The sequence below is a fragment of the Salmo trutta genome, chromosome 1 (assembly GCF_901001165.1).
Source record: "Salmo trutta chromosome 1, fSalTru1.1, whole genome shotgun sequence".
NCBI lineage: Eukaryota > Metazoa > Chordata > Actinopteri > Salmoniformes > Salmonidae > Salmo > Salmo trutta.
The window spans coordinates 13,217,276-13,234,428 of NC_042957.1; positions in this window are offsets into that span (position 1 = coordinate 13,217,276).

Here is a 17,153-nt window from a genome sequence, read left to right on the forward strand (position 1 = left end):
ACCTAGACAACCTGAAGTTTGGTTTGAATGAATAAACACATCAGTTTTGCATGGATGGAAATACCTTGAGGATTCAACCTGAACTTTTTTAATCAATAGCCAAATTGATGCCACATTCTTTTGAGACTTGATGAAATGAGGGGGAAATGTAATATGTAGCTAATTAGAAAAACACAGAACCATACTGGGACAGTATTTAGAAATCCATTATGGCATATTTTCCATTTTGCTGCATCCTCATACGCCGGTGATCGTAACTTTCCCTGACCGCCCTCTGTGCGAGGATGACATCATTTGGACTGGTGTCGAGAAGACAGAAGAAAAAAAATATTCTAAATTCAGTATTAGTAGTGGAGGAACCCACATATTCCCATGGTGCACCACTGTGACTCTGAGTTACCATTTCAAATGAGGTCACTCGCATCCTCTTGGATTCTAATGACATTTATTGATGTCTTTAATATGTTTTCCCCTTCATATGCACTGTTATTAATGGACAGAGAGAGCAGGCTGGGGTATAGAGGCGAGGACTGCAGAGAGAGGGATCCCCCTCAAAAGTCTGCCATACTAATCCCTTTGGCCTGAAGCTACAGCTCAATTCAATTCTTCATTTGTCTTTTATCTATCCTTCCTGTAAGTCTGTCTGTCTGATTCTCTGTCTGGGGGGGATCTGACATGCATGTGTGTGCATATGTTTGTGTGTGTGTTTGTGTGTGTATGCATCTAAGGGTCTGGTTCCTTTGATGGTGTCAGGTGGTTCTCTTTATTGCGGTTGTCTGGCTTGAACCGAAGAGTCACTCGCAGAGACAGTCTGTATGGTGTGTTACGTGTGTGTGTGTGAGGAGCAAAGCAATAAGAGATGGTTCCATTGGGAAGTCAAATAGTGGGACATATCATTGGATTGGATGGAGAAGAATCAGTGAGTAGGTCAAGGTCAGGGGAGAGTCCTGTTCTAGGAATGGCAAGATGGCAAGTTTGGGTTATATTGGCTGGAGAATGGGGCTGTAGAGGCTTTGTCAGACCACTGCTTCAATACCAAAGCTCTATGGGCCAGTTTCAACCTAGTCATGGACTAAAAAGTGCTTTCAATGGAGAATCTGTATTGAGAACGCATGCTAGTCCCATATTAGGCTTAATCTGTGTCCAGGAAACCAGTGCTATATCTTCACTATCCTTCCCAGACTGAATGCTGACCTTCATATTTGTACAACAGCATCATGTACACTATATTTACAAAAGTATGTGGACACCCCTTCAAATTAGTGGATTCGGCTATTTCAGCCACAACCGTTGCTCACAGGTGTATAAAATCGAGACCACAGCCATGCAATCTTCATAGACAAACATTGGCAGTAGAATGGACTTACAGAAGAGCTCAGTGAGTTTCAACGTGGCACCATCATAGGATGCCACCTTGTCAACAAGTCAGTCCATCAAATTTCTGCCCTGCTAGAGCTGCCCCAGTCAACTGTAAGTGCTGTTATTGTGGAAACGTCTAGGAGCAACAACGTCTCAGTCATGAAGTGGTAGGCCACAGAAGCTCACAGAATGTGACCGCCGAGGGCTGAAGCGCGGTTGCAACACTCACTCCCGAGTTCCAAACTGCCTCTGGAAGCAACGTCAGCACAAAAACTGTTCGTCGGGAACTTCATGAAATGGGTTTCCATGGACGAGCAGCCGTACAAAAGCCTAAGATCACCATGCGCAATACCAAGCGTCGGGTGAAGTGGTGTAAAGCTCACCGCCATTGGACTCTGGAGCAGTGGAAACGCTTTTTCCTGGAATGATGAATCACGCTTCACCATCTGGCAGTCCGACAGACAAATCTGGGTTTGGCGGATGCCAGGAGAGAGCTACCTGCCCCAATGCATAGTGCCAACTGTAAAGTTTGGTGGAGGAGGAATAATGGTCTGGGGCTGTTTTTCATTGTTCGGGTTAGGCCTCTTTAGTTCCAGTGAAGAGAAATCTTAACGATACAACAGACAAGGACATTCTAGACGATTCTTTGCTTCCAACTTGGTGGTACAGTTTGGTGAAGGTCCTTTCCTGTTTCAGCATGACAATGCCCTCGTGCACAAAGCGAGGTCCATACAGAAATGGTTTGTCGAGATCGGTGTGGAAGAACTTGACTGGCTTGCACAGAGCCCTGTCCTCAACCCCATCGAACACCTTTGGGATGAATTGGAACACCGACTGCGAGCCAGGTCTAATTGCCCAACATCAGTGCCCGAACCTCACTAATGCTCTTGTGGCTGAATGGAAGCAAGTCCCCACTGCAATGTTCCAATATCTAGTGGAAAGCCTTCCCAAAAGAGTGGAGGCTGTTATAGCTGAAAAGGGGGGACCAACTCCATATTAATGCCCATGATTTTGGAATGAGATGTTCGACAACCAGGTGTCCACATACTTTTGGTCATGTAGTGTATGTTCCAGCAGCAGCTCTTCCACTTTCATTTGGAGCAACAGCAGGAACACAATACACCCTGACAGACTGCAAACACATAGAGAGAGACATTCCTCCTGGTATCAACAAACACAGAGAGAGAGACAGTCATCCTGGTATCAGCAAACACATAGAGAGAGACATTCCTCCTGGTATCAGCAAACACAGAGAGCGAGAGAGTCGTCCTGGTACCAACAAACACAGAGAGAGAGAGAGACAGTCCTCCTGGTATCAGCAAACACAGAGAGAGAGACAGTCGTCCCGGTATCAGCAAACACAGAGAGAGAGAGAGAGAGAGAGACAGTCGTCCTGGTATCAACAAACACAGAGAGAGAGAGAGAGACAGTCATCCTGGTATCAACAAACACAGAGAGAGAGAGAGACAGTCGTCCTGGTATCAACAAACACAGAGAGAGAGACAGTCGTCCTGGTATCAACAAACACAGAGAGAGAGACAGTCGTCCTGGTATCAACAAACACAGAGAAAGAGACAGTCCTCCTGATATCAACAAACACAGAGAGAGAGAGAGAAAGTCCTCCCGGTATCAACAAACACAGAGAGAGAGACAGTCCTCCTGGTATCAACAAACACAGAGAGAGCGAAACAGTCCTTCTGGTATCAACAAACACAGAGAAAGAGACAGTCCTCCTGCTATTAACAAACACACACAGAGAGAGACAGTCTTCCTGGTATCAACAAACATAGAGAGAGAGAGACAGTCCTCCTGGTATCAATAAACACAGAGAGAGAGACAGTCCTCCTGGTATCAACAAACACAGAGAAAGAGACAGTCCTCCAGGTATCAACAAACACAGAGAAAGAGACAGTCCTCCTAGTATCAACAAACACATAGAGAGAGACAGTCCTCCTGGTATCAACAAACACACAGAGAGAGACAGTCCTCCTGGTATCAACAAACACACAGAGCGAGACAGTCCTCCTGGTATCAAACTCGGCTTTGATGCCTCAGTTCAACCCGATGTGAAAGATCAGCACTTTTGTCTTCTCTCTTTGACCGCTTTACAAATGAAAATACTTCCTCTTTGTGCAGATCTCAGAACACCACTGATGGTAAATCAAGAATACTGCTCCTGCTCCCCTCTTTACTATGACCAGATTAGGTAAATGCTTGATTAGGCTGCTTCAGCTTCTTTGTACTTCAAAGTCATTGTTATTGAAAGAACCCCTCTCCTCTCCTCCTCTCCCTCCCTCCCACTCACACTCCATCGCTTCCCTTATACCACCTAAGACTGATGGTTAATTAAGGTGCAGCGTAAGTTTTTTAAAGGCCTCATCATTTTCTTTTTATAGATTTGGCAGTCGTCATGCAGGGCAATGCCATCCACACATCCCTCCAAATGAGATATTTTAATAGCGCTCAAGAGGAGCGGCACGGGGCTACTCTACCTATGATAAGACTCCCTTCCTTTTAAATGTTAATAAGACTAGAGCGCTCCAAGCCTCCTGAGAATGAAGTTTTCTTAATGATTTATTTAGGTGGCAGGTGCTTGTTCTCCTGCTAGAACCAAACTGGAGCGAAATGAGTTTCCTCTTCCTCTGCAAGGTCACAGTCACGCAAGCGCCTCTCTCACTTTTTCTTTATTGACAAATCTTCAACATCCCCCCTCCTCTCCTTCCTTGTTTCCCTCTTTCCTCTTTCAGACTCAGTGGGTATAAAGGCCATGCATCAAAGGTGTTGAGGGGGCAGGTGACATCTGACCACAGGCGTCTTCTCCCCAGGCATCTTCTCCCTGTCGGAACAGAGACAAACAAGCAAGGCCCACGCAGATACAACATCGTGTGGAAGTGAATCGAGCAGCTGTCTTTCTTTTGCTTGCTCTTCTCTCTCTCTCTCTCTCTCTCTCTCGCTTTCACTCTCTCTATCTCTCTCATTCTCCTCTCTTGGCCTCTCTCTCTCTCTTGCTCTCTCTCGCTCCCTCTTTCATTCTCCCCCTCTCTCTCTCTCTCTCTCTCTCTCTCTCATTCTCCTCTCTTGCTCTCTCTCTCACTCTCTCTCTCCCTCTATCTCTCATTCTCCCCTCTCTCTCTCTCTCTCTCTCTCCCTCTCCCTCTCCCTCTCTCTCTCTTATTATCCCCACTCTCTGTATCATTTCATCTCCCTCCTCCCACACAGGAATTGGAAGTCAACGGCAAAGTCAAAGCATCGCCCACCACTGAACTACTGTTATCACAGCCAGCCGCAGAAATACAAAAACCCCTGTATTGATTTGACTTCCTGTGAGTGTCAATCTACATAAAGTTGCTAGCTAACGATAGCTAAAAATAGTCTTATGTCACTTTAAGAGGTATCTAGTTGAGAGCGGAGTGAAGATGTGGAGAAGGGTGGGGTAGATTCGGGGGAATCATGCACCTATATTATTTAGGGATTTTCAATTTCAAAGTCTTTATTAATTTCATAAATTTGTAGGCTGAAAAAAGCACAGGAAGTTGTTGCCTTAATAAAGAACAAATTCAAAGACTTTTAAATTGAAAATCCCTAAATAATATAGGTGCATGATTCCCCAAAACTACCCCACCCTTCTCCACTCTTCTCCACCCTTCTTTACCCTTCTCCACTCTTCTCCACTCTTCTCCACTCTTCTCCACCCTTCTCCACAGCTTTACTCCGCTCTCAACTAGATGCTGAGGTCTAAACATCATCACACACATTCTCTTCGTCCACACTCTAACCACACAACAGTATCAGTAAGTTTGTACTGGAGATTTAAGCCAGTATATGCACAGACGTCCTCGTTCAACAAGCCTCTCTGGCTGTCCCTTTCATGGAAAAGGCAAACAAAACCTCCTGAAACACAGAAGAACTTCTGCCACATTCTGTGGTTGAAACAAAGGGACGTGAAACAAGACTTGTCAGCCCAGTGCCACTTCATGAACAGACTGGAGGGACAGAGGCAGTTTTTGTTGAGAGAGTTGTTGTGAGAGTCAAACGACACTGCAAAATTTGAAGGAATTTGAGGAAACCACAGATGCTACAGTTCGACTGAGGTCATAGTGCTCACATTATAATGAAAGATTATTCAAACATTTATGTATATGAAGAGACTAACTAGAACATTACTAAACTTCTGTAAATACATCATACCACTAAACGTGTTAATTTGATATAGTCTTATTTTCAAATCGTTTTGTTCTGAACTGAACCACTATTTTTTTTGTTTCGTTCCACCAACCAGCAAAATAAAGTTCTGAACCAGTTCGAAAAAGAAAACATTTGAGTTTTATATCATTCCATTCTGTTCCTTTTAAACCTGTGTAAACAGCTGTTTTTACATTTAGCTCATTCAATGACTTCATCAATCAGTGAGGATAGAGCAGGCAAGCTAGTTGTTTACATGCGTGATCGACAGACAAGTGTAGCCTATGCCGCAAGATGCGACTGAAATTTTGTGTGTGGGGAGAGAGCCAAAGAGGGTTGAAAAGGAGGCCTGAAGCGCCTGCCTAGCATGTTCTTTTGATATTATTTATCTGAATTACATCCACAGAATTACACCTAGGAGGAGCTGCTTCTATGGAGGAACTTTGAATGTTGTTTGAGCTAGCTAGCTAACAAGCTTGTGTGTGCAGACCAGCACCAGAATTAAAAACACATCTTACCTTTTTGTACTTAATAATTCCAATGTGAAACATGATAACTAGCCCTATAGTGTCCTTAACTAGCTTTGAACAAGTGAATCCATTCTTTTCTAGCTAATTGAGGGAGTAAAAGTTGTATCTCTTCCTCTCTTCTGAATTGCTTGTAATGTCAGGGGCAAGTAGCCTAAACATGCACACACACTGGCAAAGATTTTCAGCTTGCAGGAAGACACTGGAATATCTTTCTGAGTGACAGAGTGAGGACTTTGCATAGGCGCTTTGTTGCATTTTTTGGTGGAACCAGCAAAAATGCCTGGAACGTAAAATAACATTATTAACAGGTTCACATGCTTTTAAAATAACGATTCTGTTCCGGAACAGTATGGATGACTTTCGTTCCCGGTTCCGTTTCTGTTCCTTGAAGAATTTTGTTATTTTCCAGTTTTTGGTTCTCTTCCCTCAACTGGTTCCAATCCCTGGTTCATTCTTACCTGGTTTACTTATAAATTGAAGATACACTACATGACCAAAAGTACATCTGGAATATCTCATTCGAAAATCATGGGAATTAATATGGAGTTGGTCCAACCGTTGCTGCTATAACAGCCTCCACTCTTCTGGGATGGCTTCCCACTAGATGTTGAAACATTGCTGCGGGGACTTGCTTTCATTCAGCAACAAGAGCATTAGTGAGTTTGGGCACTGATGTTGAGCGATTAGGCCTGACTCGCAGTCAGTATTCCAATTCATCCCAAAGTTGTTTGATGGAGTTGAGGTCAGGGCTCTGTGCAGGCCAGTCAAGTTCTTCCACACCGATCTTGACAAACCATTTCTGTATTGACCTCGCTTTGTGCACGAGGGCATTGTCATGCTGAAACAGGAAAGGGCCTTCCAAACTGTTGCCACAAAGTTGGAAGCACAGAATCGTCTAGAATGTCATTGTATGCTGTAGCGTTAAGATTTCCCTTCACTGGATCTAAGAGTTCTAGCCCAAACCATGAAAACAGCCCCAGACCATTATTCATCCTAAACCAAACTGGTGAAGCGTGATTCATCACTCCATTTCCGCTGCTCCATAGTCCAATGGCGGCGAGCTTAACACCACACAAGCCGATGCTTTGCATTGCACATGGTGATCTTAGGTTTCTGTGTGGTTGATCGGCCATGGAAACCCATTTCATGAAGCTTCCGACGAATAGTTATTGTGCTTACGTTGCTTTCAGAGGCAGTTTGGAACTCGGTAGTGAGTGTTGCAACCGAGGACATTCTACTGCCAATGTTTGTCTATGGAGATTGCATGGCGGTGTGCTCGATTTTACATTTACATTTTTGTCATTTAGCAGACGCTCTTATCCAGAGCGACTTACTGTAGTGAATACATTTCATACATTTTTTTTTCTTTTTTTTGTACACCTGTCAGCAACGGGTGTTGCTAAAATAGCCGAATCTACTAATTTGAAGGGGTGTCCACATACTTTTGTATACATAGTGTATGTTCACCTTGAAATATTCTCTCCAGCTGCCATTTATGAAGATTGATGTGAATTCCACAGGTCTTAAACGTGTAATGGCCTGGTTCCCACTGATCTAGAGTGATGTAGCTGTGTTTGATAACACATGCAGCCACAGGGCTAGGCCCTACTGGCCTTGGGCTCTGGGGATTTGTGTATGTCTGTGTGTGGGCATGTAGGCGTGTGGGCGTGCGTGTGTGTGTGTGTGTGTGTGTGTGGGCGTGTGGGCGTGTGGGCGTGTGGGCATGTAGGCGTGTGGGCGCGCGCGTGTGTGTGTGTGTGTGTGTGTGTGTGTGGGCGTGTGGGCGTGTGGCGTGTGTGTGTGTGTGAGTGTGAGGTGGAAGTAAAGTTTAGCCATCCCTGCGGGAGATGAAGAGAGAGAGCGAGAGAGACAGAAACATTAACTGGCAGAGAGGCAGGGTCAATTTGTGTGGGAATAAGTCTGTGGATTAGCATGTTTGGACAGGGTGACTGATTGTTTGGACAGTGTCAGTGACGGAGTGAGCCGGAACATTGACTCCTATGGCCAGCGGGAGATTACACTGAGCTTCTCTGGCTGTATCGCCATTGTTATTCCACCCATACTGGTGTGTGTGTGTGTGTGTGTGTGTGTGTGTGTGTGTGTGTGTGTGTGTGTGTGTGTGTGTAAATTACAATACGTCTCAGCTTCATCTGAAATAACATGACCCATTTTATTTCTCTCAGAGATAGCCTATTGAGAAATTAGAGATTTCACCATCCGTCTTTCAAAAGAAAATTGAAAGTAGATGACCATGTCAAATTATTCTAAGGCAATTATTCACTAGGATGCTGCTTATGTCTTGATGTCAACGTTGCTCCCGAGGTTAAATGTTGACATCAATTGGAAGAAGCAATGTTGCCTGTATTAAGTAGTGCTTGTTGCTATGTAACATATTCGTCCACTGAAAGATCCACAGGAGAGGTATCGATTGGCATCCCAGATACTGTAGTCAGTAGCAGGTAGAAGATGTGCTGGCTCATATTGATGAGTTATTGACCGGGCTTCATAGAGTTGGATAGAGGATTCCCTTTCTGCCACAGAAGCGGCCATTGCAAAGACAGGAGATGAGCTCTCTAGCACATTTCTATGCTGGGCTTGCCGGTAGCATACTGTATAGCATCAATTCAAATACATTTGTATTTGTCACATGCTTCATAAACAACAGTTGAGGACTAACAGTGAAATGCTTCCTTATGGGCCCTTCCCAACAATGCAGAGAGAAAGAAAATAGAGAAATAATCGAAAAGTAAAACAAGTAATAATAAAAGTAATAATAGATACACAATGAGGAATGATAACTTTGCTATATGCAAGGGGTACCAGTACCGAGTCCATGTGCAAGGGTACGAGATAATGTGGGTACAAGATAATGTGGGTACGAGCACATAGCAGATAGCAGGTGTGAGTGGTGAAAAGTGTTGGCCCAAAGTGGAGTGCTTTTGACTGGGCTTGCAGGCATTGTAGCTGCTAGCTGGTAGCAGGTGTGTGGTGGGAGCAGGACATGACCAGACTGCAGACAACGGAAGGACCCCAGAGATCACAAGAGCAGATGGAGGACAGGTTAATTGTAGGTTCGCTCCATTAGGAAGTCCGTGTCTCCGTGTTATGTCTGAACAGGACTCACCTTCTCACTGTTTCCCTGTGACCCACGCATATGCCTGGGAAATCAACGGAGACAGTCATTTTAGTTCTTCTTGTTAGATGTTGGAATTGGTCTCTTCTCTACTATGTTTGGGGGGAAGGGGTTTGTTCATCCGTCAAATAGAAGATAATTGCTGTGGCTGGGAATCATGATTTGGTTTGGATGTAGGAGCTGTGCTCCAAACAATTTATTGAGCCAAACTTGGTCTGTGTTGTTTGGATCAACTGAACTTTGTCTTGAACGAGAGGAAGAGGAAGAGTTCCTTCAGAGACCATTAAATGCGTCCTAATTAGTATTGATCTATTTTACAAGACCTCTTGGATGGAATCAAACAAGTTCCCCACTCGCAAGCCCAAATGACTTATGTTCTCATGGAGTACTATAGGGCTGTGTGTGTGTGGTGTGTGTAATGGTGACTCCATTACCCGCAGTATTAGACTTAAAAAGAATCATCCAGCGATCATACACTGTTTACCAGGGGGCAGGGCTACCGACGTTAAGGCTAATCTGAAGATGGTGCTGGCTAAAGCTAAAACTGTTGAGTGTAGAGAGTATAGGGATATTGTTATCCACGTTGGCACCAACGATGTTAGGATGAAACAGTCAGAGGTCACCAAGCGCAACATGGCTTCAGTGTGTAAATCAGCTAGAAAGATGTCGGCATCGAGTAATTGTCTCTGGCCCCCTCCCAGTTAGGGGGAGTGATGAGCTCTACAGCAGAGTCTCACAACTCAATCGATGGTTGAAAACTGTTTTCTGCCCCTCGCGAAAGATAGAATTTGTAGATAATTGGGACTCACCCACAAACAGGACCAAGCCTGGCCTGTTGAGGAGTAACGGACTCCATCCTAGTTGGAGGGGTGCTCTCATGTTATCTACGAACATAGACAGGGCTCTAACTCCTCTAGCTCCACAATGAGATAGGGTGCAGGCCAGGCAGCAGGCTGTTAGCCAGCCTGCCAGCTTAGTGGAGTCTGCCACTAGCACAGTCAGTGTAGTCAGCTCAGCTATCCCCATTGAGACCGTGTCTGTGCCTCAACCTAGGTTGGACAAAACTAAACATGGCGGTGTTCGCCTTAGCAATCTCACTTGAACAAAGACCTCCTCCATTCCTGCCATTATTGAAAGAATAGGGGTACTTAATGTTAGATCCCTCACTTCCAAGGCAGTTATAGTCAATGAACTAATCACTGATCATAATCTTGATGTGATCGGCCTGACTGAAACATGGCTTAAGCCTGATGAATGTATTGTGTTAATTGAGGCCTCACCTCCTGGTTACACTAGTGGCCATATCCCCTGCACATCCCGCAAAGGCGGAGGTGTTGCTAACATTTATGATAGCAAATTTCAATTTACTATTTTCATATTTTGAGCTTCTAGTCATGAAATCTATGCAGGCCACTCAATCACTTTTTATAGCTACTGTTTTACAGGCCTCCTGGGCCATATACAGCGTTCCTCACTGAGTTCCCTGAATTCCCATCGGACCTTGTAGTCATGGCAGATAATATTCACATTTTTGGTGACTTTAATATTCACATGGAAAAGTTCACAGACCCACTCCAAAAGGCTTTCGGAGCCATCATCGACTCAGTGGGTTTTGTCCAACATGTCTCCGGACCTACTCACTGCCACAGTCATACTATGGACCTAGTTTTGTCCCGTGGAATACATTTTGTGGATTTAATGTTTTCCTCATGATCCTGAACTATCGGACGACCAGTTTATTGCGTTTGCAATCGCAACAAATAATCTGCTCAGACCCCAACCAAGGATCATCAAAAGTCGTGCTATAAATTCTCAGACAACCCAAAGATTCCTAGTGTCACGGTTGTCTTCATGAATGGACCAAGGCGCAGCAGGTATGTGAATACTCATGGTTATTTATTACCAAAAAAAGGAGTAGAGCATCCACTTGAAAAACCCAATGACGGTGACAACAGTAGCAGTTTTACAGGCTATACACGCAGTGTAAAAACAACCACCCACAACCCCAAAGAAAAACACAAACACCTATATAGGACTTCCAATCAAAGGCAACTATACACACCTGCCTTCAATTGGAAGTCCCAATCATCCACACAAATATTCCCAACACAAACATGCCACGTCCTGACCCCAAAACTAAAACACTAGCTCCATCTGCTGGTCAGGACGTGACAGTACCCCCCCCCCTCAAGGTGCAGTCCCCGGAATGCACCTACCAACAGAAAAACACCAACAAATAAACCCATAAACAATAACCCCTAAACAATAAGGGAAGGAAGGGAGGGTGGCTGCCGTCACCGACGGCACTGTGCTACACCCTCCCTCCCCAACCCACCTATCCTGGAGGTGGCTCAGGTGCAGGCCGTTCCTGGCTGTCGGGGCAGTCTGGCAGCTCGGGGCAGTCTGGGCAGTCTGGCAGCTCGGGACAGTCTGGGCAGTCTGGCAGCTCGGGGCAGTCTGGGCAGTCTGGCAGCTCGGGGCAGTCTGGGCAGTCTGGCAGCTCGGGACAGTCTGGGCAGTCTGGCAGCTCGAGGCAGTCTGGGCAGTCTGGCAGCTCGGGGCAGTCTGGGCAGTCTGGCAGCTCGGGACAGTCTGGGCAGTCTGGCAGCTCGGGACAGTCTGGGCAGTCTGGCAGCTCGGGACAGTCTGGGCAGTCTGGCAGCTCGGGACAGTCTGGGCAGTCTGGCAGCTGGGGACAGTCTGGGCAGTCTGGCAGCTCGGGACAGTCTGGCAGCTCGGGACAGTCTGACAGCTCGGGACAGTCTGGCAGCTCGGGACAGTCTGGGCAGTCTGGCCACTCCGGCAGTTCAGGGCAGTCTGGCCACTCCGGCAGTTCAGGGCAGTCTGGCCACTCCGGCAGTTCAGGGCAGTCTGGCCACTCCGGCAGTTCAGGGCAGTCTGGCCACTCCGGCAGTTCAGGGCAGTCTGGCCACTCCGGAAGTTCAGCGCAGTCTGGCCACTCCGGCAGTTCAGCGCAGTCTGGCCACTCCGGCAGTTCAGCGCAGTCTGGCCACTCCGGCAACTGTTGACTGGCGGGCAGCTCCGACGACTGTTGACTGGCGGGCAGCTCCGACGACTGTTGACTGGCGGGCAGCTCCGACGACTGTTGACTGGCGGGCAGCTCCGGTGACTGTTGACTGGCGGGCAGCTCTGGTGACGGTTGACTGGCGGGCAGCTCTGACGACTGTTGACTGGCGGGCAGCTCTGACGACTGTTGACTGGCGGGCAGCTCTGACGACTGTTGACTGGCGGGCAGCTCTGACGACTGTTGACTGGCGGGCAGCTCTGGCGACTGTTGACTGGCGGGCAGCTCCTGCCCCGTCACACAGCCCTTGTGCCCCCCCCTAAAAAATTATTGGGGGTGCCTCTCGGTCTCCCAGTCCTCGCCAGCCTTCTTCCGCTGCTTGGTCCTGTGTAGGTGGTGGGTGGTTCTGTCACGGTTGTCTTCATGAATGGACCAAGGCGCAGCAGGTATGTGAATACTCATGGTTATTTATTACCAAAAAAGGAGTAGAGCATCCACTTGAAAAACCCAATGGCGGTGACAACAGTAGCAGTTTTACAGGCTATACACGCAGTGTAAAAACAACCACCCACAACCCCAAAGAAAAACACACACCTATATAGGACTTCCAATCAAAGGCAACTATACACACCTGCCTTCAATTGGAAGTCCCAATCATCCACACAAACATTCCCAACACAAACATGCCACGTCCTGACCCCAAAACTAAAACACTAGCTCCATCTGCTGGTCAGGACATGACACCTAGATGCCCTTCCAGACTCCCTCCACCTACCCAAGGGTGTCAGACTATAAAAATCTGTTAACCACCTAACTGAGGAACTCAATTTAACCTTGTGCAATACCCTAGATGCAGTCGCACCCCTAAAAACAAAAAACATTTGTCATAAGAAACTATCTCCCTGGTATACAGAAAAAACCCGAGCTCTGAATCAAGCTTCCAGAAAATTTAAAATGGCGATTCACCGAACTGGAAGTCTTCCGACTAGCTTGGAAAGACAGTACCGTGCAGTATCGAAGAGCCTTCACTGCTGCTCGATCATCCTATTTTTCCAACTTAATTGAGGAAAATAAGAACAATCCAAAATGTATTTTTGATACTGTCGCAAAGCTAACTCAAAAGCGGCATTCCCCAAGACATGATGGCTTTCACTTCAGCAGTGATAAATTCATGAACTTCTTTGAGGAAAAGATCCTGATCATTAGAAAGCATATTACGGACTCCTCTTTAAATCTGAGTATTCCTCCAAAGCTCAGTTGTCCTGAGTCTGCACAACTCTGCCAGGACCTAGGATCAAGGGAGACACTCAAGTTTTTTAATATTATATCTGTTGACACAATGATGAAAATAATCAAGGCCTCTAAACCTTCAAGCTGCATACTGGACCCTATTCTAACTAAACTACTGAAAGAGCTGCTTCCTGTGCTTGGCCTTCCTATGTTGAACATAATAAATGGCTCTCTATCCACCTGATGTGTACCAAACTCACTAAAAGTGGCAGTAATAAAGCCTCTCTTGAAAAAGCCAAAAATTGACCCAGAAAATATTTAAAAACTATCGGCCAATATCGAATCTCCCATTCCTCTCAAAAATGTATTATAGCACTAAGACTGCACTTGTGAAGGTGGTAAATGACCTTTCAATGGCGTCAAACCGAGGCTCTGCATCTGTCCTCGTGCTCCTAGACCTTAGTGCTGCTTTTGATACCATTGATCACCACATTCTTTTGGAGAGATTGGAAACCCAAATTGGTCTACACGGACAAGTACTGTTCTGGTTTCGATGTTATCTGTCGGAAAGATATCAGATTGTCTCTGTGGATGGTTTGTCCTCTGACAAATCAACTGTACATTTCGGTGTTCCTCTGTTTTAGGACCATTATTGTTTTCACTATATATTTTACCTCTTGGGGATGCCATTCGGAAACATAATGTTAACTTTCACTGCTTTGCGGATGACACACAGCTGTATATTTCGATGGGACATGGTGAAGGCCCAAAATTGCCCTCCCTGAAAGCCTGTGTTTCAGACATAAGGAAGTGGATGGCGGCAAATGTTCTACTTTTAAACTCGGACAAAACAGAGATGCTTGTTCTAAGATGAATCTGACAATTCATCTTGATGGTTGTACAGTCGTCTCAAATAAAACTGTGAAGGACCTCGACGTTACTCTGGACCCTGATCTCTCTTTTGACGAACATATCAAGACTGTTTCAAGGACAGCTTTTTTCCATCTATGTAACATTGCAAAAATCCGAAACTTTCTGCCCAATAATGATGCAGAAAAATGAATCCATGCTTTTGTCACTTCTAGATTTGACTACTGCAATGCTCTACTTTCCGGCTACCCGGATAAGCACTAAATAAACTTCAGTTAGTGCTAAACACGCTGCTAGAATCTTGACTAGAACCAAAAAATTTGATAATATTACTCCAGTGCTAGCCTCTCTACACTGGCTTCCTGTTAAGGCTAGGGCTGATTTCAAGGTTTTACTGCTAACCTACAAAGCATTACATGGGTTGCTCCTACCTATCTTTCTGATTTGGTCCTGCCGTACATACCTATACGTATGCTACGGTCACATGACGCAGGCCTCCTTACTGTCCCTAGAATTTCTAAGCAAACAGCTGGAGGCAGGGCTTTCTCCTATAGAGCTCTATTTTTATGGAATGGTCTGCCTTTCTATGTGAAAGACGCAGATTCGGTCTCAACCTTTTGTCTTTATTGAAGACTCATCTCTTCAGTAGGTCCTATGATTGAGTGTAGTCTAGCCCAGGAGTGTGAAAGTGAACGGAAAGGCACTGGAGCAACATACCGCCCTTGCTGTCTCTGCCTGGCCGGTTCCCCTCTCTCCACTGGGATTCTCTGCCTCAAACCCTATTACAGGGGCTGAGTCACTGGCTTACTGGTGCTCTTCCATGCCATCCCTAGGAAGGGTGCGTCACTTGAGTGGGTTGAGTCACTGACGTGATCTTCCTGTCCGGGTTGGCGCCCCACCCCCTTGGTTTGTGCCGTGGGAGAGAACTTCGTGGGCTATACTCGGCCTTGTATCAGGATGGTAAGTTGGTGTTTGAAGATATCCCTCTAGTGGTGTGGGGGCTGTGCTTTGGCAAAGTGGGTGGCGTTATATCCTGCCTGTTTGGCCCTGTCTGGGGGTATCGTCGGATGGGGCCACAGTGTCTCCTGACCCCTCCTGTCTCAGTCTCCAGTATTTATGCTGCAGTAGTTTATGTGTCGGGGAGCTAGGGTCAGTCTGTTATATCTGGACTATTTCTCCTGTCTTATCCGGTGTCCTGTATGAATTTAAGTATGCTCTCTCTAATTCTCTCTCTTTTTCTCTCTTTCTTTCTCTCTTTCTCTCTTTCTTTCGTTCTTTCATTCTTTCTCTCTCTCGGGGGACCTGAACCCTAGGACCATGCCTCAGGACTACCTGGCCTGATGACTCCTTGCTGTCCCCAGTCCACCTGGTCATGCTGCTGCTCCAGTTTCAACTGTTCTGCCTGCGGCTATGGAACCTTGACCTCTTCACCGGACATGCTACCTGTCCCAGACCTGCTGTTTTCTCTCTAGAGACAGCAGGAGCGGTAGAGATACTCTGAATGATTGGCTATGAAAAGCCAACTGATATTTACTCCTGTTGCACCTGTTGCACCCTCGACAACCACTGTGATTATTATTATTTGACCCTGCTGGTCATCTATGGACATTTGAACATCTTGGCCATGTTCTGTAATAATCTCCACCCGGCAGAGCCAGAAGAAGACTGGCCACTCCTCATAGCCTGGTTCCTCTCTAGGTTTCTTCCTAGGTTCTGGCCTTCTAGGGAGTTTTTCCTAGCCACCATGCTTCTACACCTGCATTGCTTGCTGTTTGGGGTTTTAGGCTGGGTTTCTGTACATCACTTTGTGACATCAGCTGATGTAAGAAGGGCTTTATAAATACATTTGATTGATTGATTGATTGATTGTGTGTGCGTGTTTGCGTGCGTGTGTGCATGCGTGTACATGTAGCTGATCAGCCCACAGCCATAAGGCTCCAGAGCCAGTACAGGTCCAGGCAGACAGGCCTAGTGAGGCTGACCCTGCCACACATCCACTAGTCTGGCTAGCCACCAGCTGGTCAGGCCCTGGCACTTGAGCAACTGCCAGAGCATTCTGTTAATGCCAGTGCTGACGCCCGTATTGAACACGGGCACAGCAAGGGCCCACGATCTGACTCCTGGCAGCTTTGCCAAGACACCCAGAGGAGAGCTCAAGCACACTCTAACCCAGTCTACTAAAACACCCAGAGGAGAGATCAACCACACTCTAACCCAGTCTACTAAAACACCCAGAGGAGAGCTCAACCACACTCTAACCCAGTCTACTAAAACACCCAGAGGAGAGATCAACCACACTCTAACCCAGTCTACTAAAACACCCAGAGGAGAAATCAACCACACTCTAACCCTGTCTACTAAAACACCCAGAGGAGAGATCAACCACACTCTAACCCAGTCTACTAAAACGCCCAGAGGAGAGATCAACCACACTCTAACCCAGTCTACTAAAACACCCAGAGGAGACCTCAACCACACTCTAACCCAGTCTACTAAAACACCCAGAGGAGAGATCAACCACACTTGCTCAATATGTGACTCTCTCTGACTCTCTCTCTCCCTGTCTCTGTCTCTCTCTACACCTCTCTCTCTCTCTCTCTCTCTCTCTCTGTATACCTCTCTCTTTCTCTCTCTTCCCCCTCCCTCTATACCTCTCTCTCCCCCATACCTTTCTCTCTGTCTCTCTTCTCTCTCTCTCTCTCCCTCTTTCTGTATACCTTTCTCTCTCTCTCGCTCTCTCTCTCTGTATACCTTTCTCTCTCTCTCTCTACCTCTCTCCCTCCTATTCGCTCTCTCTCAATCTCACTCACTCGCTCTCTCTCTC